The following is a 24,048-nucleotide window of genomic DNA, read 5'->3' as shown; positions in this document are numbered from 1 at the left end:
CCAAAGAACAGTAACAAGAGTAGCAGTCGGAAATGTGCGTAGTGAAGTGATAGGAGTAACGTGATGTTCTCCTCAGTCTTATACTGAAAAATTGTCTTAAACCTAATCTATGGACTGATTACAAAAGCCCATTAAAGATTAGGCGGAAATAAACCAAAAGCACTCGAAAACCCCTCGATCGAGGAGAAAGATCACTCGATCGAGGGCCAAATCACTCGATCGAGGCAGGACAACCTCTCGATCGAGCACTGCTTGCTGAACTTCCTCGATCGACTCCTTAATCTGGTCGATCGACCAGTCTTGAGTGTATAAAGCATTCGATCGAGCAGTAAAACCACTCGATCGAGCTACATAGGTGCGTCAGCTCTTGAAATTCTTCCTTTACTCAGCTCATGCGTCCTCCAAGTGTAAGATTCCTAAGCTCCGGCTCCTTATCTCCCATGAATGCGTACAATTGGGACAATTAAGGATCGATTTAGCTCCTCCTCGGTCAATTCCTGCAAATTACAATAAACGGACCAAAGTAGAATATTCGGGGGTATTTGTAGCCAGATGCTACATAAAAAGCACAGAAATGCGTGTAAAAATGAGGTGAAAACCTTATATAAAAGACACGCATCAAATCTCCCCAAACCAAACCTTTGCTTGTCCCCAAGCAAATATGAATGCAACTAAGGGTGAACAATAGAACGGGACCAACGCATCAGCTACAAATCATCCACTAGAACCAATTTAATGCAACAAAATGACAATGTGGCAACTGAAAAGTGCAAACGAGTTAAATTAATGTTTCAAAGCTTATCAACCGTCGACCTTGCAAGACTCAAAGATGTCGGACTCTCACGGGTCGCTCATCACTCAAAATCAGGTACAAGGTGAGTATATATGTGAAAGATAGGGAAGAATCAGACACTCACCTATCTCGACCTATAAGAACATGCATGCAGTTAACATGAATAAAGTCTCTACAACCGTACATATGTATTCCAACCATACTCATGACCAAGACACGTGCCGAGGACTTACATTTGGGTTAGTGAGGTAATGGGTAAGAAGGGGCTAAAATGAATTTGGATATGTGGGGTTAATAGCTAGGCTAGCAACAACGGATCCAAATATAGACTGCATCCCAACTTCGTACTCATAACGGCAAGATGAAACGGTGCAAAATTATGCACTAAACTCACAAAACCAAAAGTCGTCAACTCCCCATAAGGTATAAATAAGGCATGGGAGTGTGAAACATTGTGCAATTCTCATTCTCTTTTTTTTTTTTTTTTTTTTTTTTTATTCTCTTTTTTTTCTTTCTTTCTTTTCTTTTTCGCACCTTTTTTAATTCTGTTTTTTTTTCAATTCAACATTTTTTCCTTTCTTTCTTTTCCTTCAATCTTTCCACCATCTTCTGAAATCAAGGTGCAATAGCCATGTTGCAATAAAACATTCCCAAGGACTACTCGTTACTAGCTCAGCTAGGGTAGGAAGTATTATAGAAAGTAGTTGATAGGACAAAAAGGCAATTTGGCTATGTGAGGTTCATGGGTAGAACGAAATAAGGGGGTTTGCCTCTCTTAACACGTGTCACCATCCACAGACCGAATGCATACAGGTATTAAGAAGACTAGACTCATGCTTATGCAAATTGATGTTACATGTCTTAAAGAGAGTACTACTCACATCCTAAATGAAACCAGTCATGAATGTCACCAGTTTAATAAGCTCTAATCTCAGAATGTATTGTAGCTTGCCGACATAAAGAATCAAGTCTATTCGTTCAGATAAGAGAGAAATAAAAACTCGTAGATTATGCACATAGTCATGCCAAGTAAATGTCAAGAGTATGCCAGGCTCAAGTAAGGATTCAAAGTAGCGTCAATGTTCAAACGTTCCGACTCAATTTAATCATGAAAAGTTTGAAAATTTTTGAATTTTATGATTTTTATATGAAGTAATTAAAACAACAATGCATGCGGAAATAAATAAACGTGCAAGCAAAAATGCAAGAAACATGCAGACACAGATGTGGATGTATACCTCCCCAAACCAAACCGTACAATGCCCTCATTGTACCAAAAATAGGGAAGAAATGCAAACTGAAAAGAAACGGAGAAGTGGAGTCGGAAAACTTACAAACGTCATATAGCGGGACCTCCCCAAACCGACCATGAACATGGGAGGTCAAAGAAAGTCAAACAGTGGCTTTGTAGACGTAAGGCAGCAGCTGGATGTCATAACTGATCGATCGAGCGCCTGGAACAGCTCGATCGAGTGAATCAGTGTATTGGAAGGGCTCGATCGACTGACAATCCTCTCGTTCGAGTAAGCACGGGTAGGGATCTGGTCGATCGAGGACATCATCCCTCGATCGAGTAGCAGCCGCATCAGAAAGTGCTCGATCGAACACAAAAGTACTCGATCGAGTACTTTAACCTGCAAAAGACGCATAAAAGCAAGGAAAGCACAAAAATTGTTCATAATGCAGCGTCTAAAGTTTAACGTAAAGCTAAAGAAAAACAAATAGTTCAACAAAAGTACAAATAAAATCGTCCGGCCGCCTCCCGGAGCGCTGGTTTAAGAGGTCCCGCACGACCTTTCGGTATCAAGTAATCGGCGCGCGTCGAGCTCGTCGAAGAGCAACACTTCAACGCGGTTGTCCGCTTCACTCGCCTCATGGTAATGCTTCACATATTGGCCATTCACCTTGAATCTGTGGCCCTCGGAATCTTCAAGCTCCACGGATCCAAATTTAGTAACAGCTGTCACCGTGTATGGACCACTCCATCCGGACTTGACTTGCCGGAAATAGTCTCAAACGGGCATTGAACAAACACCTTCCCGCCCCACATGAAACTCCCGAGGTAGGATTCTCTTGTCATGCCATCTCTTCGTCTTTTCCTTGTAAATGCGCGAGCTGTCATAGGCATTAAGCCTAAACTCTTCCAATTCATCTAGCTGCAAAAGACGATTCTGACCACACAGTTTAGGATCATAATTAAGCTCCCGAATTGCCCACCAGGCCTTACATTCCAGCTCAACAGGTAAGTGACACGATTTCCCATAAACTAACCTATAAGGTGATGCACCAATTGGTGTCTTAAAGCGATTCTATAAGCCCATAACGTGTCATCTAGCTTAAGACTCCAGTCTTTCCGTGATTTAGAAACTACCTTGGACAAGATCTCTTTCAACTCACGATTAGAGACCTCTACCTGACCACTAGTTTGGGGATGATACCCCAAACCACGTCAGTGTTGGACACCAACTCTAGACAGTATGGAAGTGAGTTTCTTTTCCTTAAAATGCATCCCCCATCACTAATGACGACCCTAGGGACACCAAAACAGGGGAATATGATCTTTTTGAACATTTTTATCACGGTCTTACCGTCACAATGAGGTGAAGCAATTGCCTCAACCCATTTTGACACATAGTCTCTGACTACTAAAATGTACCATTACCTTTCTTGGGACGAACGGTCCTTGGAAATCAATGCCCAGACATCGAAAACCTTAACCTCTAGGATGCCGTTTTGTGGCATCTCATGTCTCTTCGAAATGTTCCCTGATCGTTGGCAAGCATCACAAGCTGAAACAAAGGACTTGGCGTCAAAAACAAAGAAGGCCAAGAAAAACCAGATCGAAGTACCTTAGCCACGGTGCGCGATGGACCGTGGTGACCACCATATGAAGAGGAGTGACAGACCTTCCAGGACTATTTTGGTTTCCCAACTGCGGAATACACCATCTGTAGAGACCGTCGCACATTCCTTAAACAAGTAAGGGTCATCCTGTAAATACTTTGCTTAGCGTTATACGTAAAACGCTTCTTTGGGATGAGAAAGGTCAAAGCGGCACTTGCCACCGACAACGGTTAGCTATATCTGCATACCAAGGTTCCTGGTCAACAATAGACGATATAACAGCAATTAAAGAATCGTCGGGGAAAGAATCATCAATGGGTAGAGAATCTTCCCCTTCTTGTCGCATCGATCGCGACAAGTGATCGCCTACAACGTTTTGGCTCCTTTCTTATCCTTAATCTGCAAATCAAACTCCTGAAGAAGGAGTATCCATCTCGAAGAGCGCGGTTTAGCCTCCTTCTTAGCAAGGAGATGCCTCAAAGCTGCATGGTCGGTAAAAAACAGTGACTTCGACCCAACTAAATAAGTACGAAACTTCTCTAAGGCATAAACTACACTAACACTCCTTCTCGATGGTAGTGTACTTCACTTGAGCCTCATCCATAGTTCGGCTCGCATAGTAAATAGCATTCAAGGCTTTGTCTTTCCTCTGGCCGAGCACCGCTCCTAGTGCATAGTCACTCGCGTCACACATGATTTCAAACGGCAAGTCCCGGTTGGGAGGTCAGATGATCGGTGCGGAGACTAAGGCCTGCTTTAACCTGTTAAAAGCGAAAAGACAAGCATCGATAAACACAAAAGGGGCATCCTTAAGCAACAGGTACAAAGTGGTTTAGCAATTTTGGAGAAATCCTTGATAAACCGGCGATAAAAGCCAGCGTGACCAAGGAAGCTCCTCACCCCCTTAACATTAACCGGAGGTGGTAATTGCTGAATCACTTCCACCTTTGCTTTGTCAACTTCTATTCCCCTATCGGAAACCAAATGCCCTAAGACAACTCCTCGTTGACCATAAAGTGGCACTTCTCCCAATTCAAAGACAAGGTTAACCTCAATACAAATAAAACACTTTCTCAAGGTTAGACAGACAGTTAGAAAAATCACTTCCGTATACACTGAAATCATCCATAAAAACTTCCATGATAGACTCAATATACTCTGAAAATATCCCCATCATACACCTTTGGAAGGTGGCGGGGGCATTGCACAAACCAAAAGGCATTCTGCGATACGCAAAAACGCCCTTAGGACGGTAAATGTAGTCTTGGCCTCGATCGTGCGGGTGGATAGGGATCTGAAAGAACCCTGAATACCCATCTAAATAGCAGAAAAATTTATGAGAAGCTAACCTTTCTACCATTTGATCAATAAAAGGAAGGGAAAGTGATCTTTCTTGGTGGCGGCATTCAGGTTCTCGTAATCTATGCACATCCGCCAACCGATCACTACTCGAGTAGGTATTAATTCATTCTTCTCATTCTTAACTACATTTGTCCCTCCTTTCTTCGGGACTACCTGTACTGGGCTTACCCATCTAGAACTACCTACCGAATAGATAATACCGCATCCAGCAGCCTTCATTACCTCAGCCATCACAACATCCTCGCATCTTCCGGTTCACCCGACGACCCCGCCGCGCAAGGTTTGTGATCCTCCTCCAGCTCTATCCTGTGCATACAAATATCGGGACTAATACCCGTGATATCATCCAGTGAATAGCCCATTGCTTTCCTGTTTTTCTTAAGTACAGCTAACAAAGAAGTCAGCTGATCATCACTAAGCTTGGCACTAACGATGACCGATATCTTTGCTCTGTATCGTCTAGAAAGGCATATTTAAGATGAGATGGGAGAGGCTTACGTTCCGGTACCTTTACCTCAATGGAGCAAAGAGTGCTGATCATTTGTTCCACCTGCTCTCCCTCATGCTCATCTAAATCATCAACAAGCAAATCCAATGCAGCGTCATCGTCCTCTGGGCTATCTGCACACTCATCAAAAAGCATGAGAGCTTCCAGTGGGTCCTTCATAAAAGAACCCGACCAGAAGTCATAAATAGACTCATCAATGATATCGACCGAATAACAAGTGTCCTCTATCATTGGGTGGGCTAAAATACTGGGCAAATCCGAATGTGATAGCGTCATCCCCTCTGCCGCAAGAGTCGACGCCCTTGTCTAACATCAATAACGGCCCACTTGCAAAAGGAACGTCTTCCTAAAATAATTTGGGTCCGGTGTCCTCGGCTATATCCAAAACAATGAAATCTCTTTGGGATGTATAGCTTGCCTATTTTCACAGGCACATCCTCCAAGACACCTAAAGGTCTCCTAAGAGATCTATCGGCCATCTGTAGGGTAATGTTAGTCACCTTGAAGCGACTCATCTTCAATTTCTTGCAGACAGGAAGGGGCATGACACTGACACTGGCACCTAAATCATAGAGGGCCTTATCAATAACCATATTACCTATGACACAGGTAATAGAAAAGCTGCCCGGGTCTTTCATTTTTGGAGGGGCCTTATTTAACAGCAGGTTACTAGACTCTTCCATAAATGAAATCGTCTCAAATTCGCTCAAATTTCTCTTACGCGTCACGATATCCTTCATAAACTTGGCGTAAGTGGGTACTTGAGTAACAAGTTCGAAAAGGGACAGATTACCTGAAGGTTCTTCACGATGTCCACGAACTTACCATATCTTTGCTCGATCCTTGCGTCCTTGGGCGGCTCGGGAAGGGTACCCTGGTAGCGATGAGTGGTCCCGCAACCTTTCCTTTACCCTTATCAATTCGTGACGTCTCCACAGCAGGGGAAGATGACACGGTAGCGGTATTAGATAATAAATTAGGATTCCCGCCACTTGCAGCACTGGTTCGAACACTTTTACTGGTCGATCGACCAGTTTCTTCTTCAATTTCATTCGATCGACTAGTCTTGACACTCGATCGAACGTTTTCCTCAGCATAGTTACTCGATCGACCAACTTGGAGTTTTGTACTTCTCGATCGACCGCCATTGTCACTCGATCGAGTGACTGGATGATTAGAACCGCTCGATCGAGTAGATGAGTTGCTCGATCGAGTGGTCACTGCACACGCAGCAAGTATTTCCTGCAAGAACTCGCCTAGATCATCATCCGAGTCATCATCACCGCCAAAACCTCATCCTCTCCATGAATAAGGTCATTTTGAGAATTCATGGCACCGACGGATCGCAAATTGGAGGAGTCTTGGTTTGGTCTGTCGCGAGTGTTAACTGCGCGACTTGTTCTTTCAACTCCGATATAACAGCATCAGATTGCTGTGACCTACTCAACATGATGGATTTCAATTCGGCAATTGCTTCTCTTGAAGAAGGAGAGACTGGCTGTGGTATTGGCGTAGAAGGGGTAGAAACGCTTTTTATCTCCTCATATAACTGCGAGAAAGGAACTCCTTGCTTGTACTTCTTGTAAGCAAGGGCGCGCTCTATACTTGACGTACATTCATAAAGATCGTGCCCTTCTTCACCGCATCTTCCACATGGCTCTGTATGCTCTGTAATCGTAGGCATTTTGGCAAACAACTTCCAAAACAACGGCTTATCTGCAAAACTAGTCAAAACTTTGCAGAAAATGAGATAGTCCCAAGGAATAAATTCCTCGAGACAAAAAGACAAACTTAATTAAAGCAACAAATATGCGCCACCTCCCCGGCAACGGCGCCAAAATTATCTGGTCGAGTAATCTAGGTCCCAGGTCAATACAATACGGTCCAAGGGGTAGTGAACGTCGCCTTTCGGTCCTTAATTCACCCTAAAGTGTAAACAGTTTAACTTTCGCCCTCGCTGCAATACTCTATTGTTCGCTACTAGTCTGCCTCTTCCAACCTTTCGGTCTAGGTTAAGGTCCACTAAGAATAAGGGTCTAATTGCGTCGACTCAATTAGGCAATTACAATTATATGTAGCACTTAAACAACAAAGACGGTACTGGTATTAACCTAGTGAAACGATTACTCTCCCTTCAAATCATGGATCCCCTATAGTCGTAGCATAGGAAATTAGCTACTCATAATCGTCGGATTGACAATTGCAATAACTAAATAATTAAAACTAAGCATGATGACAAACTATTAAGAGATCGATTGAACAATTAATAAGCAAGAGAGAAAGGAATTAAAAACAGTAAAAATGATTAAGAAATAGATTAGATTAATAATACCGAATCTGAGTGGCAAAATGTAAAGAATAGAAATCCAAAGAACAGTAACAAGAGTAGCAGTCGGAAATGTGCGTAGTGAAGTGATAGGAGTAACGTGATGTTCTCCTCAGTCTTATACTGAAAAATTGTCTTAAACCTAATCTATGGACTGATTACAAAAGCCCATTAAAGATTAGGCGGAAATAAACCAAAAGCACTCGAAAACCCCTCGATCGAGGAGAAAGATCACTCGATCGAGGGCCAAATCACTCGATCGAGGCAGGACAACCTCTCGATCGAGCACTGCTTGCTGAACTTCCTCGATCGACTCCTTAATCTGGTCGATCGACCAGTCTTGAGTGTATAAAGCATTCGATCGAGCAGTAAAACCACTCGATTGAGCTACATAGGTGCGTCAGCTCTTGAAATTCTTCCTTTACTCAGCTCATGCGTCCTCCAAGTGTAAGATTCCTAAGCTCCGGCTCCTTATCTCCCATGAATGCGTACAATTGGGACAATTAAGGCTCGATTTAGCTCCTCCTCGGTCAATTCCTGCAAATTACAATAAACGGACCAAAGTAGAATATTCGGGGGTATTTGTAGCCAGATGCTACATAAAAAGCACAGAAATGCGTGTAAAAATGAGGTGAAAACCTTATATAAAAGACACGCATCAGTTATGATGTAAGAGTAGCACCTTATGATGGGTATGAGTTTTGTGGGGAGGACATCAGTTATATGTGGTTGTGTTGGATAGTGGAAAAAGGAAAGGGAAGATTGATGAGCTTTATTGAGGCATGAAGCATGTTTTGTGAGACGTGGTGGGTGATATAATTGCGAGTCTGGGTAATGTAAGGTAAGTGTATATGGGCAAGGGGTGATGTAAGTGTAAGGAACGTGAGAATGAAAAGGTTGAGATGAGGGATGCGAATAGTGGCAAATTAGGATGTGTAAGCATTTATGGAGGGAAATGGTTAAGATTGTGTTGGCTAAGGATATATGTGATGGAAGGTCATTATAGAGGGATGGAAACGAATGGTGTATAGTGAGATCGAGTTATGCCGCGATGTGTAAGTAGTGGCCGAGTTTGGGAATTTGTATCATCAAGAGGTGAAACTAGTGTGTGATATCCTTGGGCAATTAACGGTATGAAATGAATTTTGGTTTCTAGAGGCGGAAAAAAAGAGTGAGAAGGTAACGACATGAATGGTGGCAAGGAAAAGAAGAGTAAACGTAGATAGTGTGAACTGATTGGTGGCAAGTGTCAGTGAGTAACATGATGAGAGAGGGTACATAGTAAGGAAAGAGTGAGAAGGTAACGACATGAATTAGTGGATTTTGAGTTTTGAAGCAATGAGAAGGTAACCGGAGCAATAAAGAGTTGGGTAGTAGGAATACGAAGTTGAATTGTTAATTGATTTTGTCGAGTGTAAAAGGAAAAGAATGAGGGGAATAAACAAAGAGAATGTTGACTGGAGTTATGCGATATGGAAGTAAGGAATCGTCGAGATGTAGGATACTATGATGAGGGTGTGAGTTAATAGTTATATAGGAATTTCAGGACGACATGTTAGTCATGAGTTTCGAGGAATTAAGGGAGTAAGAAGTTAGTAGAGTATCTGCACGATATGAGATTTTGGTGGAGAGTTAGGTGACGATACAATTAAGGATATAATTGGGAAGAATGTTGAGGTAAATTTTATTGATGGATTTGATGCTCGTTATTTTGGATGCTAACCGAAGATAGGAAATGAACTGTTATATTTAGGGGTGAGTGTAAGAGATTTGTTATACGAACAGTGGTGGTGGTGTGGTGGTGTCACTAGTGGTTAAGGGTGATGATTAATAGGAAAGGTAGCCATCTTAAAGAGGTTGATTTTGTAGAGACCGGATTGGTATGTATGGTTAGGATGGAGTATAAGATGTGGTTATAGGAGACGATTGCTAGTAGTTCTGTATTAATGATATGAGTACTTTTGTCAGGAGGTGATAGTTATGCGAATGGGAGAATGTGCTATGAAGGGCATGCAAGTTAAGCTCGGGCGAGAGATAACCTTTATCAAGTGGTAACTTACATGATCAGGATTGACTAGTTAGATGTGACTACGGGACTATGATGTGTGTAAATGTTTGTGTGAGGTTCTGACCTCACGAGTAGTGGTATGGCGTGATAGTTATAAAGTCGTTATCTGAGTGTTCCGCGTCATATGTTGTGTATGGTAACCTAATAGGATGATATTCAAAAGTGATAGTTTGGGTGATCTGGAAGGGCTAGTTATACTTGTATGTGTATTCATGATATATGTAAGTGATAGTGTGAGGTTCTTACCTCATGAGTAATAGTATGGATGATATTCATAAGGTTATTATCTGTTTATTCCGTGTAATATGTTGTGTTGTGATCTAATAAAGTGGTTTTAAGTAAGTTTTCTCATCAAGGAAGTTATACTGAGCCAGTGTTTATGGGATTGTATAAGTTTTGATGACTGTCGATGTGGTTGTTGTGCCTCAGGTGGCGATCCGGGCATGGTACTTATTGTTGTGATGCGGGTACTTTCGTGTTGCGGTGCGGCTGTTGGTGTCGGTGTTGCGATGTCATCATCGGTTGTGGTGGAGTAGACGAGATACTTATGAGACGATTTTTAGAAAGTGTATACCAATTATATAGATGGTTGTTTTATTTACTGGTGTTTTCTTTGAGTTTCAGTTTGGACATATAGACTGTTGTTTTGTTTATTGATGTTTCTTACTAGTGTCGGCTTGGGAGTGAGAGTAGAGTATGATATGAAAGAGAGTTGGGTATGTTTCCGTTGTTGTCATGGTATAGTAATATTCTGTTAATGGGACACAGTTGTGAGAGGTTGTTAGAGTACTTTTGAGCTTGTTTTAGATGAGGCATTGGTGGACATAGTTGTGGCAAGAGAATTGTGGAACATGTGTGGTATTGAACTGGAAACTACAGGTGGTTAATAACCTTTTATTGGGGCAGTGAGGACGGAGTGTTGGGACTTAGTATCATGTTAAGTTATGGGTGAGTTTTGTGGTAATAAAAGAAAAGAACTTGAGAAGCTAATATGAGTGTGTGTAACAATTGTGGATCGTAAGTTATGATTGTGATGAGTGCATATATATAGAAGTATGTCGTTTTGCGGTAATGTTCAAGAGTTGGTGTTGTGGTTTTGCTGAGAATTTTATGGTATTGGTTAGATGGAGTGCAGAATAATTTGAGGTATAAGAACTGTTTGAGAAAGAGAGCCCTGGATATAGGAATGGTTGTGGGGGTTGAGGTTATAGTCGGTTATCGTTGACATGCGGTGGTGATGAGGATTATGAGAAGTATAGCAAAGATCTAGTATTAGTGGGTTACGAGAACGTAACATTTATCTTAAGAGGTGTAAGATGCGATAAAGAGAGTTTGATGGTTGTACATGTTGCGATATAATTGGAGGTTTGAGTGTTGGTGTAGAATAAAGGATGGATTTGTGTTGTGGTTGATTTTATTAAAGGTCATGGCCGTGCTTGTAGTAGTATGATGTTTAGGAGGGTGAGTAAACTTCGATAGTGTTAACAGTTTGGGCGATGATGTTTATGTGTATGAGTAAAATTCGAGGACGAAGTTCATTTTAAGGGTGATAGAATGTAACATTTCGTTTGGTAGTTGATCTCGCTAGGTGGATTATCTTGATATGGGATTTGCTAGTAAGTAATATGTTAGTGAGATGGAAACTTTTGTGACGTTTGTGGATGGTATTCGGTAGTGTATGGAGTTAGTGTCGGGAGGCTATAATGTAGTTGATACGATATCGTGAGCTATGTTGTGGAGGTAGGTATAGTTGGTGGAGTTAGTGTTAGGAGTTCATGTTTTATAGGTTGGGTTTGAACTTCGGGGACGAAGTTCATTTTTAAGGAGGGAAGACTGTAATACTACGGATTTATGAGCTGTTAGGTACTCTATCCAGTAAGGCTTAGTCTGTCGAGTAACTGAGTTTAGCTTAAGAAACAATGTTCTGTCTGATGGGTACTCGATCGAGTATGGGCAACTCGATCGAGTAGGGGCCACTCGATCGAGTAGGGGCCACTCGATCGAGTAAGTCACTTACTCGATCGAGTAAGTTGGTTTATACGGGTTTTGCCGAGTTTGATAGCAACGCGTGAAAAGATTATATAAACCTTTCCGTCAGTATTCTTTTACCACTTTACTTATTCTAAAACCTTTACAAGAGAAAAGCAAACAATGTAAGATCCTTCTCTCTCATTGCTATCAAATCCAAGGGGCTAGAGTCGTCGGATTTCAGAGTTCTTTATACCGTTGAGACCGTCGCATTGTGAGTAAGATCCTAGTACAGTTTTTATATTGTTTCTTTGATTTTGGTTAAACCCTAATTGGGTGATTTGGGGGTTTTGGGAGTATTTTGGTATTAGATGGTGAATGTATGATTGTATGATTGATAGTAGGTGATTTCGTAGAGGAACGTTTCTGATCTGCTGTTGTGATGATTATGGTGATTGCATTTCCAGGTAGGGTTTCCTACTCAGTTACTGTTTACATGTATATTAGATGGTTGGTTGGTTGTTGATGGTTGATTGATGTTATTGATCTATATCGTATTGAATTGGTAATTGTTGATGTTGTAGTTATTTGTTGTTGTTTGTCTGTGGTTCATGAGGTGCGCCCTCGGCTGAGTGGAGTCACTTGCGGGAGTGGCTTCACGCCCTTGATTTTCCCCTTGTGAAACCCGCCACAAGAGGGCATGTGCACATTAAAGAACATGAGTTTGTGCTCGGTATTGATGAGCGAGGCTTAGGTGGGAACGGCTGCGGTCCCCCACTGGCAGTAAGGATTACTGGTTGCGGCCGTAATCTGGCAGAACTAGACCTTCAGGCTAGTCAGGTGATTGGTGATGTGACGTGTTGGAGAATTGTGTTTATTGTTGTTGTTGTATTATCTTATATTGTGTAAGCAGTAACTAGCTCCGTTTAATTGTTTTAAAATTTGTGGTGATTCATTCGGGGATGGTGAGCAGTTATTGAGCAAGTATGATTTGGATGCACAAGGGATTAGCTGGACATGAGTCATCACGAGTCTATTAGAAGTCTTCCGTTGTGTTATCGAACTGTATGTTTTCTTTTGTTGGTTTTTGGATTTGGAACAGCTGTATCAGACTTTACAATCTTTGGATTTTGATGTATTTACTTAAACTATTTATTTAAAGTACGTTCTTTTATGGTTTATTTGATATTCATTGCCTCGGGTAACCGAGATGGTAGCACTCTCATGCATTAGGTGGTCTTGGTAAGGTACCTTGGTGTATGGGGGTGTTACAGACATGATCGCTAAGTCCAATGATAGGAAAAGTCACATCGCCAACCTTCGCAAGTTCTTTCTTAGATTACGCAAGTACCACATGAGACTTAATCCTCAAAAGTGCGCATTCGGGGTCACGTCCGGCAAGCTATTGGGATATGTAGTCAGTAAAAGAGGGATAAAGATTGATCCATCCAAGATCGAGGCTCTAATCGAGATGCCACAGCCGCAGACAGAAATGGAAATTTAAGGCTTCCTGGGCAAGGTACAATATATAAGTCGCTTCATTTTATAGCTAACTACGATCTGCGAACCCATATTCAAGAAGCTCAAGAAAACGGACCACACTATGTGGGACGATAACTGTCAATAGGCATTCGACAGAATCAAGGAGATCTTGGCTAAGCCGCCTGTTTTGATGCCACCATAGAAAGACCAGCCTTTATCTCTGTACCTCACAATCACAAAAACAATCATGGGGTCTATGCTCGCGCAGACCGTCGGGAAAGAAGAAAGTCTTGTCTACTACCTTAGCAAGCAGTTCTTGGAATATGAGAATAAGTATACACCTCTTGAAAAGACATGCCTCGCTCTTGTTGATGTGAACATTATTTGCACACATTTAGTCCCCTAATTGAACCTATTTTGCATACTATTATATCATTCCATAGCCATTTTATCCGTCAAATGCTTCCTATTTTGCTTTCCTAGTGCATTTCGTATGTTTTGTAGGAAAGATGGTAATTAGGCGGAAATTCCCGTCTCCCGTGCATATTTAGAAGCTTTTTGACGATCTTGGATGGACTAGTATGAAGAGGAGGCAAGAATGATGACCAATGATGTAGGAATAAAAAGAATATAGAAGGATCATAGGGTTAAAAGTAAGGATGACGAGAACGAAGGCATTACAAGAAGAAATTGCTCGGAACCAAACTGAGAGTTGCTCCTTTGGCTCTGAAAGTATGCTAGATGAAACGGCGTCGAAAAATCAAGTGATCTATGTTGGAAATCTATATCTCATTATTTAACATATTCTTATATGTGATGATTTAATTTAGTCATAAAATTAAATGTTGATCTTATGCATGCAAACAAAATAAGAATAAGGAAGAAATCATCATCTTACATTGATGATTTCGGATTATTTGGGCACAAGTGAGTTCTCCTACTCACTTGTTCTTGAGCACTCCTAAAATGGAAGAACAAGGATTCAAGTATAGAATCCCTCCCAAGGAATAATACCCAAGGTAACCACTTAATAAAATTAATATTATTAATAATAGAACAATATTAATTTAAATAAAATTGACCCAAAAATCTTTATTTTGTTCTCTTATTTCGGTTAAGAGAGGGAGAAGAAGGAAGAAGATTTTCTCTCTAAAACTCTTATTTTAGATGGTTGAATGAATGATAATAATACATACTCTTCATGTAGTATATTAGGTTTAATTATAGAGAAAACCCCTTTGGTCTTTTCTATAAGGAAACCGGGTAGGGGAGGGTAAAGGGGCCAATGCATGAGCAAGGTTGTCTTCACAAGAGCAAGTAGGTTTGCATGGCTAGGTTTAGGTAAAAATAATTGCGTTTTCCACTTAATAAATCAACACAATATTTATCCTAAATCACCCACTATTTCGGTCCAAATGGGATAAAATGGATTCCATTTTATTTTTGTCAATTTGTCAAATTGTCACATGTTATAAGACATGTAAAATTGTCATGTATTTTTAACATATTAAAAATTAACGCATTAATAAAAATACGTCATATAAAAAATCGACTTAGTAATTCATAATTACTTGTACCAAAATATTTTACTAATTATAAATCACAACATCTTGTATTTATAATAAATTATTCATTCAAATGCAATTGTTTCCGCAAACAATAATTTCATCTAAGCAATAAAACAATTCGATTACTTAGACCGTACCTTATTTAATCAAATTATAATGAGATACGTAAATATTACTTCCAAAATCGTCCGTCAATTTTAAGTAATTTAATTAACCCGTATCCTCATACGATCAATTAAATAATCAATTAAGAGTGTTACCCTTTAGGTATGACCTAAGGGGATCAACTGGTCACCACCGTCGCACGACAGTAATGTCAAACTCTAGTCAGCCAATCATTACCGATATGTGTGGACCAGTTGACAGTAAAATATTACTTCCCAATTGTATCCTTTAAAATGAGACTTAAACATGTGATCATCATGATTGACAGTTGTGATCGCATTATTATCGGAGGACACATATTCCAACAATCTCCCACTTGTCCTCGACAAGTGTTCGTCACCAATTCTCTTGTCCTATTACTATCTCCCACTCAATGCAAGGTGTCTTTCAGGTCGTACTTGCAAGTGATCATATCGAGAGTGGTTTCCTTGATCTGGAGAATAACTGATTGACCGGATTTATCTACCATAGACATCTTCCGAGCGTGGCCACGCATTTCCAGTTCATTACTCCTCGAGTGGCTCTGAGATATTGTTATAATCCCGACTAGGGGTGGACAATTCCTAGCGCACTCATTCCCTTCGACTAGCCACAGCCATCATAACCCAAAATATGCCCATTTGACCCCATTTACGAAGGTCGTAGTAACACAAATCAAAGTTAATCTGAAACTGTGCCATCTTAGGCGAACAGTCTTTAGTCAAAAGAATCGACTCATTAGAATACTATAGTAGCTCTCGCCACGGCCAGGCTATATAAATTTGTCAGAACTCTATAAGCGGTCATAAGACCCGACAAGGTGTTCTTAACAGTCTGCCTATGTGATCGACTAGTCATCACACATGACTCTATGGCACTTGAACTTGCCATCAATTGCATCACATTCTAGTCACTTCGAGACGTCACCTCATACAAGTGACTATGGGCGAATACTATGTTAATCCGAGTTCACTTTAACGGGGTTCAATTGTCACTACAACCCGTTTGGATGTAACAATGTATAAAGAAAAGATAAAAGACAAATGCGATTGTGAACATGAACAAAAACAACACTTTTATTTCATTTCAAAATCTAACATAAACTAGGTACACGTTTAAGTCCCATGGACGCAACATGTCCATCATGCTTGGCCTGCGATAAAGGCTTGGTGAGCGGTGATGTGAACATTATTTGCGCACATTTAGTCCCCTAATTGAGCCTATTTTGCATACTTTTATAACATTTCATGACCATTTTATCCGTCAAATCCTTCCTATTTGCTTTCCTAGTGCATTTTACATGTTTTGTAGGAAAGAAGATAATAAGGCGGAAATTCCCGTCTTTCGTGCATATTTGGAAGCTTATTGAAGATATTTGATGGACTAAGTATGAAGAGGAAGCAAGAATGATGACCAAGGAAGAAGAAATAAAGAGTATATAGAGGCATCTTAGGCTTATAAGCAAAAAGAAAGGGAATAGCAGCTCAACCCGCGCGGGTCAAGCCTATCTGGAGCAGGATACTGATGAACCCGCTCGGGTCAATTTCAACCCGCTCGGGTTGAGGCTCAGGACGCCCATATTTCGCTCGGGACGGGCATATTCCTGGACAGGAAACTTTTTCCTTGCTACGTGAACTACAATCCGCCCGTCTTCACCCTTGGACGCCCGGATTCGGCTCCTGCACGAATTGTCTTCTTCAAGCAACAAAGAAAGAAGCCCTTCCTTCGAAAAATACCGGCTCCTCCTTGCTCAATCTAAAAAGTGTAATTACTAGTTTAGCCCTTAGTTAACCCTAATGCATCCTCCCCAATTTTCACTATAAATACCCCATTAGTCTAATTAGAGGAGCATGTTCTTCTTATCAATAATTAGTGTAGTTAATATCAATCAAATCTCTCTTTAATATTATAATCAAGTATTAATCAAGTTTTAATCCAAGTTTTAGTTCTTTAATCTCTCTCTTGTTCATCCTTTATTTTGGGTAATTGAAGATTATTTGAGTTATTATTGGGAGATTGACAACCTCTCAATCAAACATCAAGTACTCCTATTATTCTTGCTTTGTTATTGGAATCATTAGTAGGTATAATCTCTTAATCTCTTTTTAATTATTGCTAATTACTTTTATTTGTTCATCATGTTTCACTTTGTTAGTATGATTGACAACCTTGCTAGCATGTTCAATATGATGATGAGTGAGTAGTCTCTTAGCTAGGGTTAATGGGTGATTAGGGGAAACCAACATGGGGAATGATTCATGCTTAAATTAATATGCTTTCATGTTTTATTTGCTTGCTTGTTTTGATCTCAACTCATGCACATGTTATGTTTGATGAAATGCTAAGCCTATGAATCCTTGCATTTACCACCATCACCTATCTTTTCAATGAGACTTGTAAGACATAACCCAACTCGAGTCTCATTAGACCATGCATGTTGTTGAGTAGGGAAGACTAAGTCGACTTGTAGGTGTTGTACAATCTAATCGATTCGGCTCCGGGACCCAAACTTTCCTAGGATTGTAAGATATAACCCAACTCAATCCATCACAACAATAATTGCTTGCTTCTAATTTGAGAACATGTTTGTATGATCATATCCCATGATTCCCCTATGATCCCATGACACCCTAGTGCTTTTTAATCAATTGTTTACATCTTTCCTTTTGTTTCTTGTTTATTACTTTTATTAGATTAGAATCATCAACCCATTATAATTGTGACAACCCCAAGCATAACCATAATTAGATTGAATAATTTGAGTAACCACCGTCCCATGGATCGACCTCGACTTACCGCTAACTAGTTGTTTGTTGAGTATTATAAATGTGTTTGATTGGATGTGACCCGACGACATCACCCACATCAAAATGGCGCCGTTGCCGGGGACGGTGTTGTTTATTTGAATTGTTCTTTTGTCTAGTTTTAGTTGTGCTTCTTCTTGAGGAATTTTGGTTCCTTGGGAATTTATTTCTTGTACTTGTTCTTTTTCACATGCTCAACATGTCTACATTCACTTTTTGGCAATATGAAAATGAATCATTTGATAAATATGTTGTAAGATTTTAAGATTATATGACTCATGCTTGGCATCATGGCTTTACTATTTCAAATTATGAAGCATGTTGTGTTGTTTATAATGGCATGAACCTTGAAACCCGCAACTTGGCATTTCACTTGAGTGGTGGTAGGATATGTGAGATGAGTTGTGAGGAATTTTGGGAATTTGTTGAGTTCATGACCACCCATTGTCTTAAGCAAACTATACATGACATCTTTGAGAATACCAAGGAAGGTATGGAAGTGATAAAAGCCACATTTCAAAAATTCATTGAGGAAAACTATGATGAAAATGAGATTTGTGAGGATGAGAAACCTTCCTATAACCTTGAGTCAACCCACTTTGTCCACAAAATTACCCCACCTTGGGAAGATGGAGTGCTAGATGAGGAGAGTGATGATGAGGAGGAGTACATTCTTGATTGTGAAACTAATGCTTGGATGCCGTCATCCTACTCTTCTTGTGTTTCAATGAAATCAACCTCCATGGAATTTGATGTTAATGGGTAAAGTGAGAATGATATGGATGTGAACTTGAGTGAAAACTCACCCTTTGAGGATGACATATTTGAGGGAGACAATTATGTTGAGCTTGGTGAACCTTGCTATGACAACCCCTTTGATAATGGACCTTGTTGGGATGAGGAATTTGATAAGGACATTTGGGAACCTCAATTAGACACTCTTGAAATCACCTTGGATGATAATGAGAGCACTTGCATTGAATGTGGTGATTTTGACTATTTGGAGGATGAGTTGAGTGAATTGCCAACCAACTACCCATTTCATGTTCCTTCCGTCCATTTTTCTTATGATTTTTTTCATAATATTCATGACATGCTTGTTTGGTCTTTTACTTGGGCATTATTTCATTGCATAATCTTGTGTTGCTATGCATACCTATTCATGTCCCACTCCCAAGAATTTGACCGACTTCTACGTGCTTTGAGTGCTAGTGATAATTTTCTATGAAATTGTTAATTGATAGCCCTTGGTTTGATGGAGTTCCTCAATAACCATTAATTTGTATATATGCATTTAGTGTAGTTTTGCATTCATTTAATTGCATGAGAGATGAAAGGGAGGGATCTCATATTTTTAATTGAGTTTTTGAAGGAAATTCATAAAAATGAGAAGATGAAAAATGTCAAGAAATGAAGAAAATGGAAAAATTGGGCTTATGAGTAAGTGTGTTATCAAGGGAAAGGTGTTGGGCCAAAATCTCAAAAAAGACGCCCATCCTGAGATAAATCCGGGCGGGTTGAAGGCCAAGAAAAGAAGAAAAATTCCCTGCCCAAGAATCCGGGCGGATTTTAAGAAATACGCCCTTCTTTGCTGTCAACCCGAGCGGGTTGAAACTATCTGGAGCGGGTTCCCAGCCAACCCGAGCGGGTTAATTCTGTCCCGAGCGGGTCCACCCTCTGTGATGTGAATACGGTACGATGCTTCAAATAAAAATTCTACGGGAAAATACCGTATCACGAAATGCAAAAAAAAAATAAAAAACGGAGGGGAAGCTTGAGGCACACGGTCAAGCTTGGGAAAAAGGAGAAAAGAAAAGATCAATGCACCATCATTAATCCTTTCCTAGTTAATTGTATTAGTTTCTAGTTTTTGTTGTAGTTTTAATTTTCCATAAGCTTTTAAATAAATTTGTAGAAAACTAGATAGATTAAATTAGCTTTGGAATTATGGGTCAAAGAAGGCATTAAAGCCCTCTTGGTGAACCGTGTAAGTAGGCTATATAAGGCCTATTTGGTTTGTTTTATTTTTCATATGTTGTTTTATAAAAATTGAGTTAATTCTCTAAAATCTTGTCTTGGTTATTTGTGTCGTTACACAAGTACTTTGGCTTAAGAGGTCGAAACGCGTATTTCGAACCTTGCTTAAACGAGGGACGTGCTCCTTAGTTTGAGTCGAGTTATTCGACGAGTATCGGATAATTCAAATATTGGCGTGGTTATAGGTCTAACCGCGACAAATATCCTTTCTTTTCCCCTTATTTTCAAAAAGCTAAAAAAATCCAAAATTCACAATGTCAAGTCAAAATCACGAGTCTTCCGCTTCCGCAAAATTCACATCAAATGTGGTATCAGAGCTTCGGCTCTCGGATATCTTGAGCATAGAAGATCCTGTGAAATGCGATTCTCTTTTCAACCAACCATCTCTCGACCTTTCACTACCACCTATCTTCGACATATACAATGATGAGGACGGACTTCGTTGGTCGGAGCTCCAACACGAGCTGATAGACCAATATGATGCTTGGTGCGAACTAGGCCCCAAAAACCGCAACAATGAGGGTTTAATCGACCCAACCATTGGTGAATTCGTGCCCGCCACACGCGACGAACAAGGCTGCCACGGAAGTGGCCTAATCCCTAATGTCGACTTTGGTGACAAGCGATCCTTGCCGGACCCACCCGCGGCACAACCAGGCCGTGACCCCGAGACACCGGCAGGCCACGCACCACCCAACCAGCCCGCCGTCGACGTGGCCGTTCAAAAGGACGGATTCCCTTTGCCATCCCGAATTGAGACTTGCCGTGGTGGATGGCTCACGACGCAAGTAGAAGAGCCAACCGAGATTGCAAGCATGTATCGATTTGAAGCAAAGGGACAAGGGAGCCTTAAGTTCATTCTTAGGCGAGTTCGGGTTAGTGATCCACCAACAATGGGAGAGACTCCAAGGGCCTTGGATAGAAAAATCGAGGAGACCGATTGGGTAGGTTTGAACCCTTATGCTAGGAGGAGCGGGGGTAAGACAATAGCCACTCAAGGGACCTTGGAAAGACAAGTCGAGGAGATCGATTGGATTGGTTTAAATCCGTATGCTAGGAGGGGCCGAGGCAAAGCAATAGCGCCGTGGATAAAGGAATCAATTGGAAGCAACAAGATCGAATCAAGTGATGAGGGCAGCAAGGCCGCCTCAAGGATCGCAGTTAAGACCTTACAACCACGACTTCCTAGACGTTTTAAAAATACAATTCGAAAAAGGAAGCGACGAAGAATTGGGAGTCATGAAGAATCGGGACGATTCTTCTAAAAGAAGGAGGAATTGATGTGAATACGGTACGATGCTTCAAATAAAAATTCTACGGGAAAATACCGTATCACGAAATGCAAAAAAAAAATAAAAAACGGAGGGGAAGCTTGAGGCACACGGTCAAGCTTGGGAAAAAGGAGAAAAGAAAAGATCAATGCACCATCAATAATCCTTTCCTAGTTAATTGTATTAGTTTCTAGTTTTTGTTGTAGTTTTAATTTTCCATAAGCTTTTAAATAAATTTGTAGAAAACTAGATAGATTAAATTAGCTTTGGAATTATGGGTCAAAGAAGGCATTAAAGCCCTCTTGGTGAACCGTGTAAGTAGGCTATATAAGGCCTATTTGGTTTGTTTTATTTTTCATATGTTGTTTTATAAAAATTGAGTTAATTCTCTAAAATCTTGTCTTGGTTATTTGTGTCGTTACACAAGTACTTTGGCTTAAGAGGTCGAAACGCGTATTTCGAACCTTGCTTAAACGAGGGACGTGCTCCTTAGTTTGAGTCGAGTTATTCGACGAGTATCGGATAATTCAAATATTGGCGTGGTTATAGGTCTAACCGCGACAAATATCCTTTCTTTTCCCCTTATTTTCAAAAAGCTAAAAAAATCCAAAATTCACAATGTCAAGTCAAAATCACGAGTCTTCCGCTTCCGCAAAATTCACATCACTCTGATTGCTGAAATTTCACAGAATCACAGGCAGAATAATACTACCCCACCCGTGTTCAGCCTTTGTCTCGTGAATGCATTGATTTTCAGCTATAAAATTCACTCTACACTCAAGCTCACCTACCATCTTCATCTTCTACCTTCAAACTCAACCTCAAGTCACAAAACTCACCCAAATAACCATAAAATCCAACCAAATCACCATCTAATTACTCTAAAAATCATTCTAAACCATTTCTACACAATAAAAACCAACTTTCCAACCTTCTTTTTGCTCAAAATCACCCATTTTCATCATTTCAAAAATTGGAGCTCCAAAAATCCGTGAGCAACAATTGATTTTCGGGTTTGATTTTTGCCTTCTAGCTTCACTACATTGCTTTTAGTGTTCTAGTAAGGCATTTTAAAGGTTGTTTAGCTCTTATTTGTGAAGATTTGTGGCATTCTTGGGTAGTGATACTTGGAGGATTTCAAGACTACAACAATGAATTTTTGAGGCAAGAGTAAGGCTACTACTTCTAAGGGATCAAAAAGAAGAAAAGGAAGCAATTCTAATGCTCCACCGGAGTACCAAATGCAAGAAGAGGAGGTAGTGCCGGAGATTGAGCAACTTGATGATTTTCCGGAGGTAGTATTCATAAAAAATGAGCATAGGAGGCGATTTTTGAAACTACTTGGTAAGGAGTTCGAACCCACTCGTTTCATTTGTCGTCAAACTTTGGATAAACTTGGTATTGAAGGACGAACCGAGTCCTTATTTAGAGAAATGGGTCTTGAGACTTTATTTAATATGCATGAGGAAACATACCTTAGCCTCACCTTGGAATTCTTGTCTAGTCTCAAAGTATTTGAAGGAGAGACATATGTGGTGTCTTTGGAATTTAGGTTGTGTAATGAGACCCATCAAATGCATTTGGGTACCTTTGGTGAAATCTTTGGGCTTGCGATACCCGAGACCGACCTTGAAAAGCCCGTGGGGTTCACGGAGTCACATTTGTGGAGAGCAATCACCGGGTTGGAATTAGAGGGTTTTAAGAGGTGTCATGCCTTTTACATTCATCACCCGGTTATTAGAATGTGGCATCAATTTATAGCGGGGACTATTCATGGTAGAAGTGACACGGGATGTGTGAGTCAACTTGACATGACTTTTCTTGAGTCATATTTGAATGTCCAAGGTTTGCCAAAGTACAACTTTAATCCCGCTCTTGAATTACTTGTCCGATTTCGTAATCTATCAAAGGGTAGGACAAAATCAAAGGGAATTGTGATGGGTGGTCTTGTGACTAGGATGGCCGATGCTTTATGTCCGAGATTTAATGATGATGGGAGGTATGAGGCTCTAACCGGAGATACTTTACTTAATGAGAGGGTCATCTTTAGGCATCACAAATGGTGCAAACATAATGATTTGGGAGGTATTGATTGGTACACCAAGGGAAGCACTACATTCACCCTTCCTTGTTGGGACCTTCCTCCTATCACACCTAGGTCGAGTTACCTTGCACCCATGCCGAGCTACCTCCTCCCCATTGAGAGGATTAGGGTTCCACCACCTAGGAGACTTGAGGAGGCACCTTCTACTCCTTCCCATGCACCACCACCGTCCCAAGGTCCAAGCCTTGGATTTCCACCATTCCTTCATGATGTTCGGCCCTCATATGCGGAGATACCTCCATACCCCCATGTCTACCGACCCTTTTCACCTTCTCCCCCTCGCCCGAGTAGCCCGCCATCGGCCATGGATATATTGATGGGTATGATAAGCAACATGGATGTTAGGATGCACCGAGGGCAAGAAGACAACTACTTGGCCCTCTATCCTCAATATTATCATATGTCACAACAAGGGTTTATTGATCCTAATGGTCCTCGGCCTTCTTGGGTGCAACCGCACCTTGTGTTCCCAAACCAAGGCTTGAATGAAGATGACCAAAGAGGAGGAGAAGAAGAAGAAGAAGAAAGTGGAGATGATGATAGCCTTAATGATGGAGGCTTTGATTGAGATCGTGATTGTAAGACCCTTGCTTCCCTATTTCTCATGTATAGTTTGCATTATAATATACCTCACATGATTAGATTAATTTGCATTGTATTTATCCCACATGATTCATGTAGATAGTTGCATATAGACTAGAATTCATGCTTAGTTACTAATGGCCAAACCTATTCATTTCTACACTAGAAATAGTGTTTAAATCGGTTT

This window comes from Silene latifolia, chromosome X (genome assembly GCF_048544455.1).
Source record: "Silene latifolia isolate original U9 population chromosome X, ASM4854445v1, whole genome shotgun sequence".
NCBI classification, from domain to species: domain Eukaryota; kingdom Viridiplantae; phylum Streptophyta; class Magnoliopsida; order Caryophyllales; family Caryophyllaceae; genus Silene; species Silene latifolia.
Note: the sequence above shows the minus strand (reverse complement) of the source record.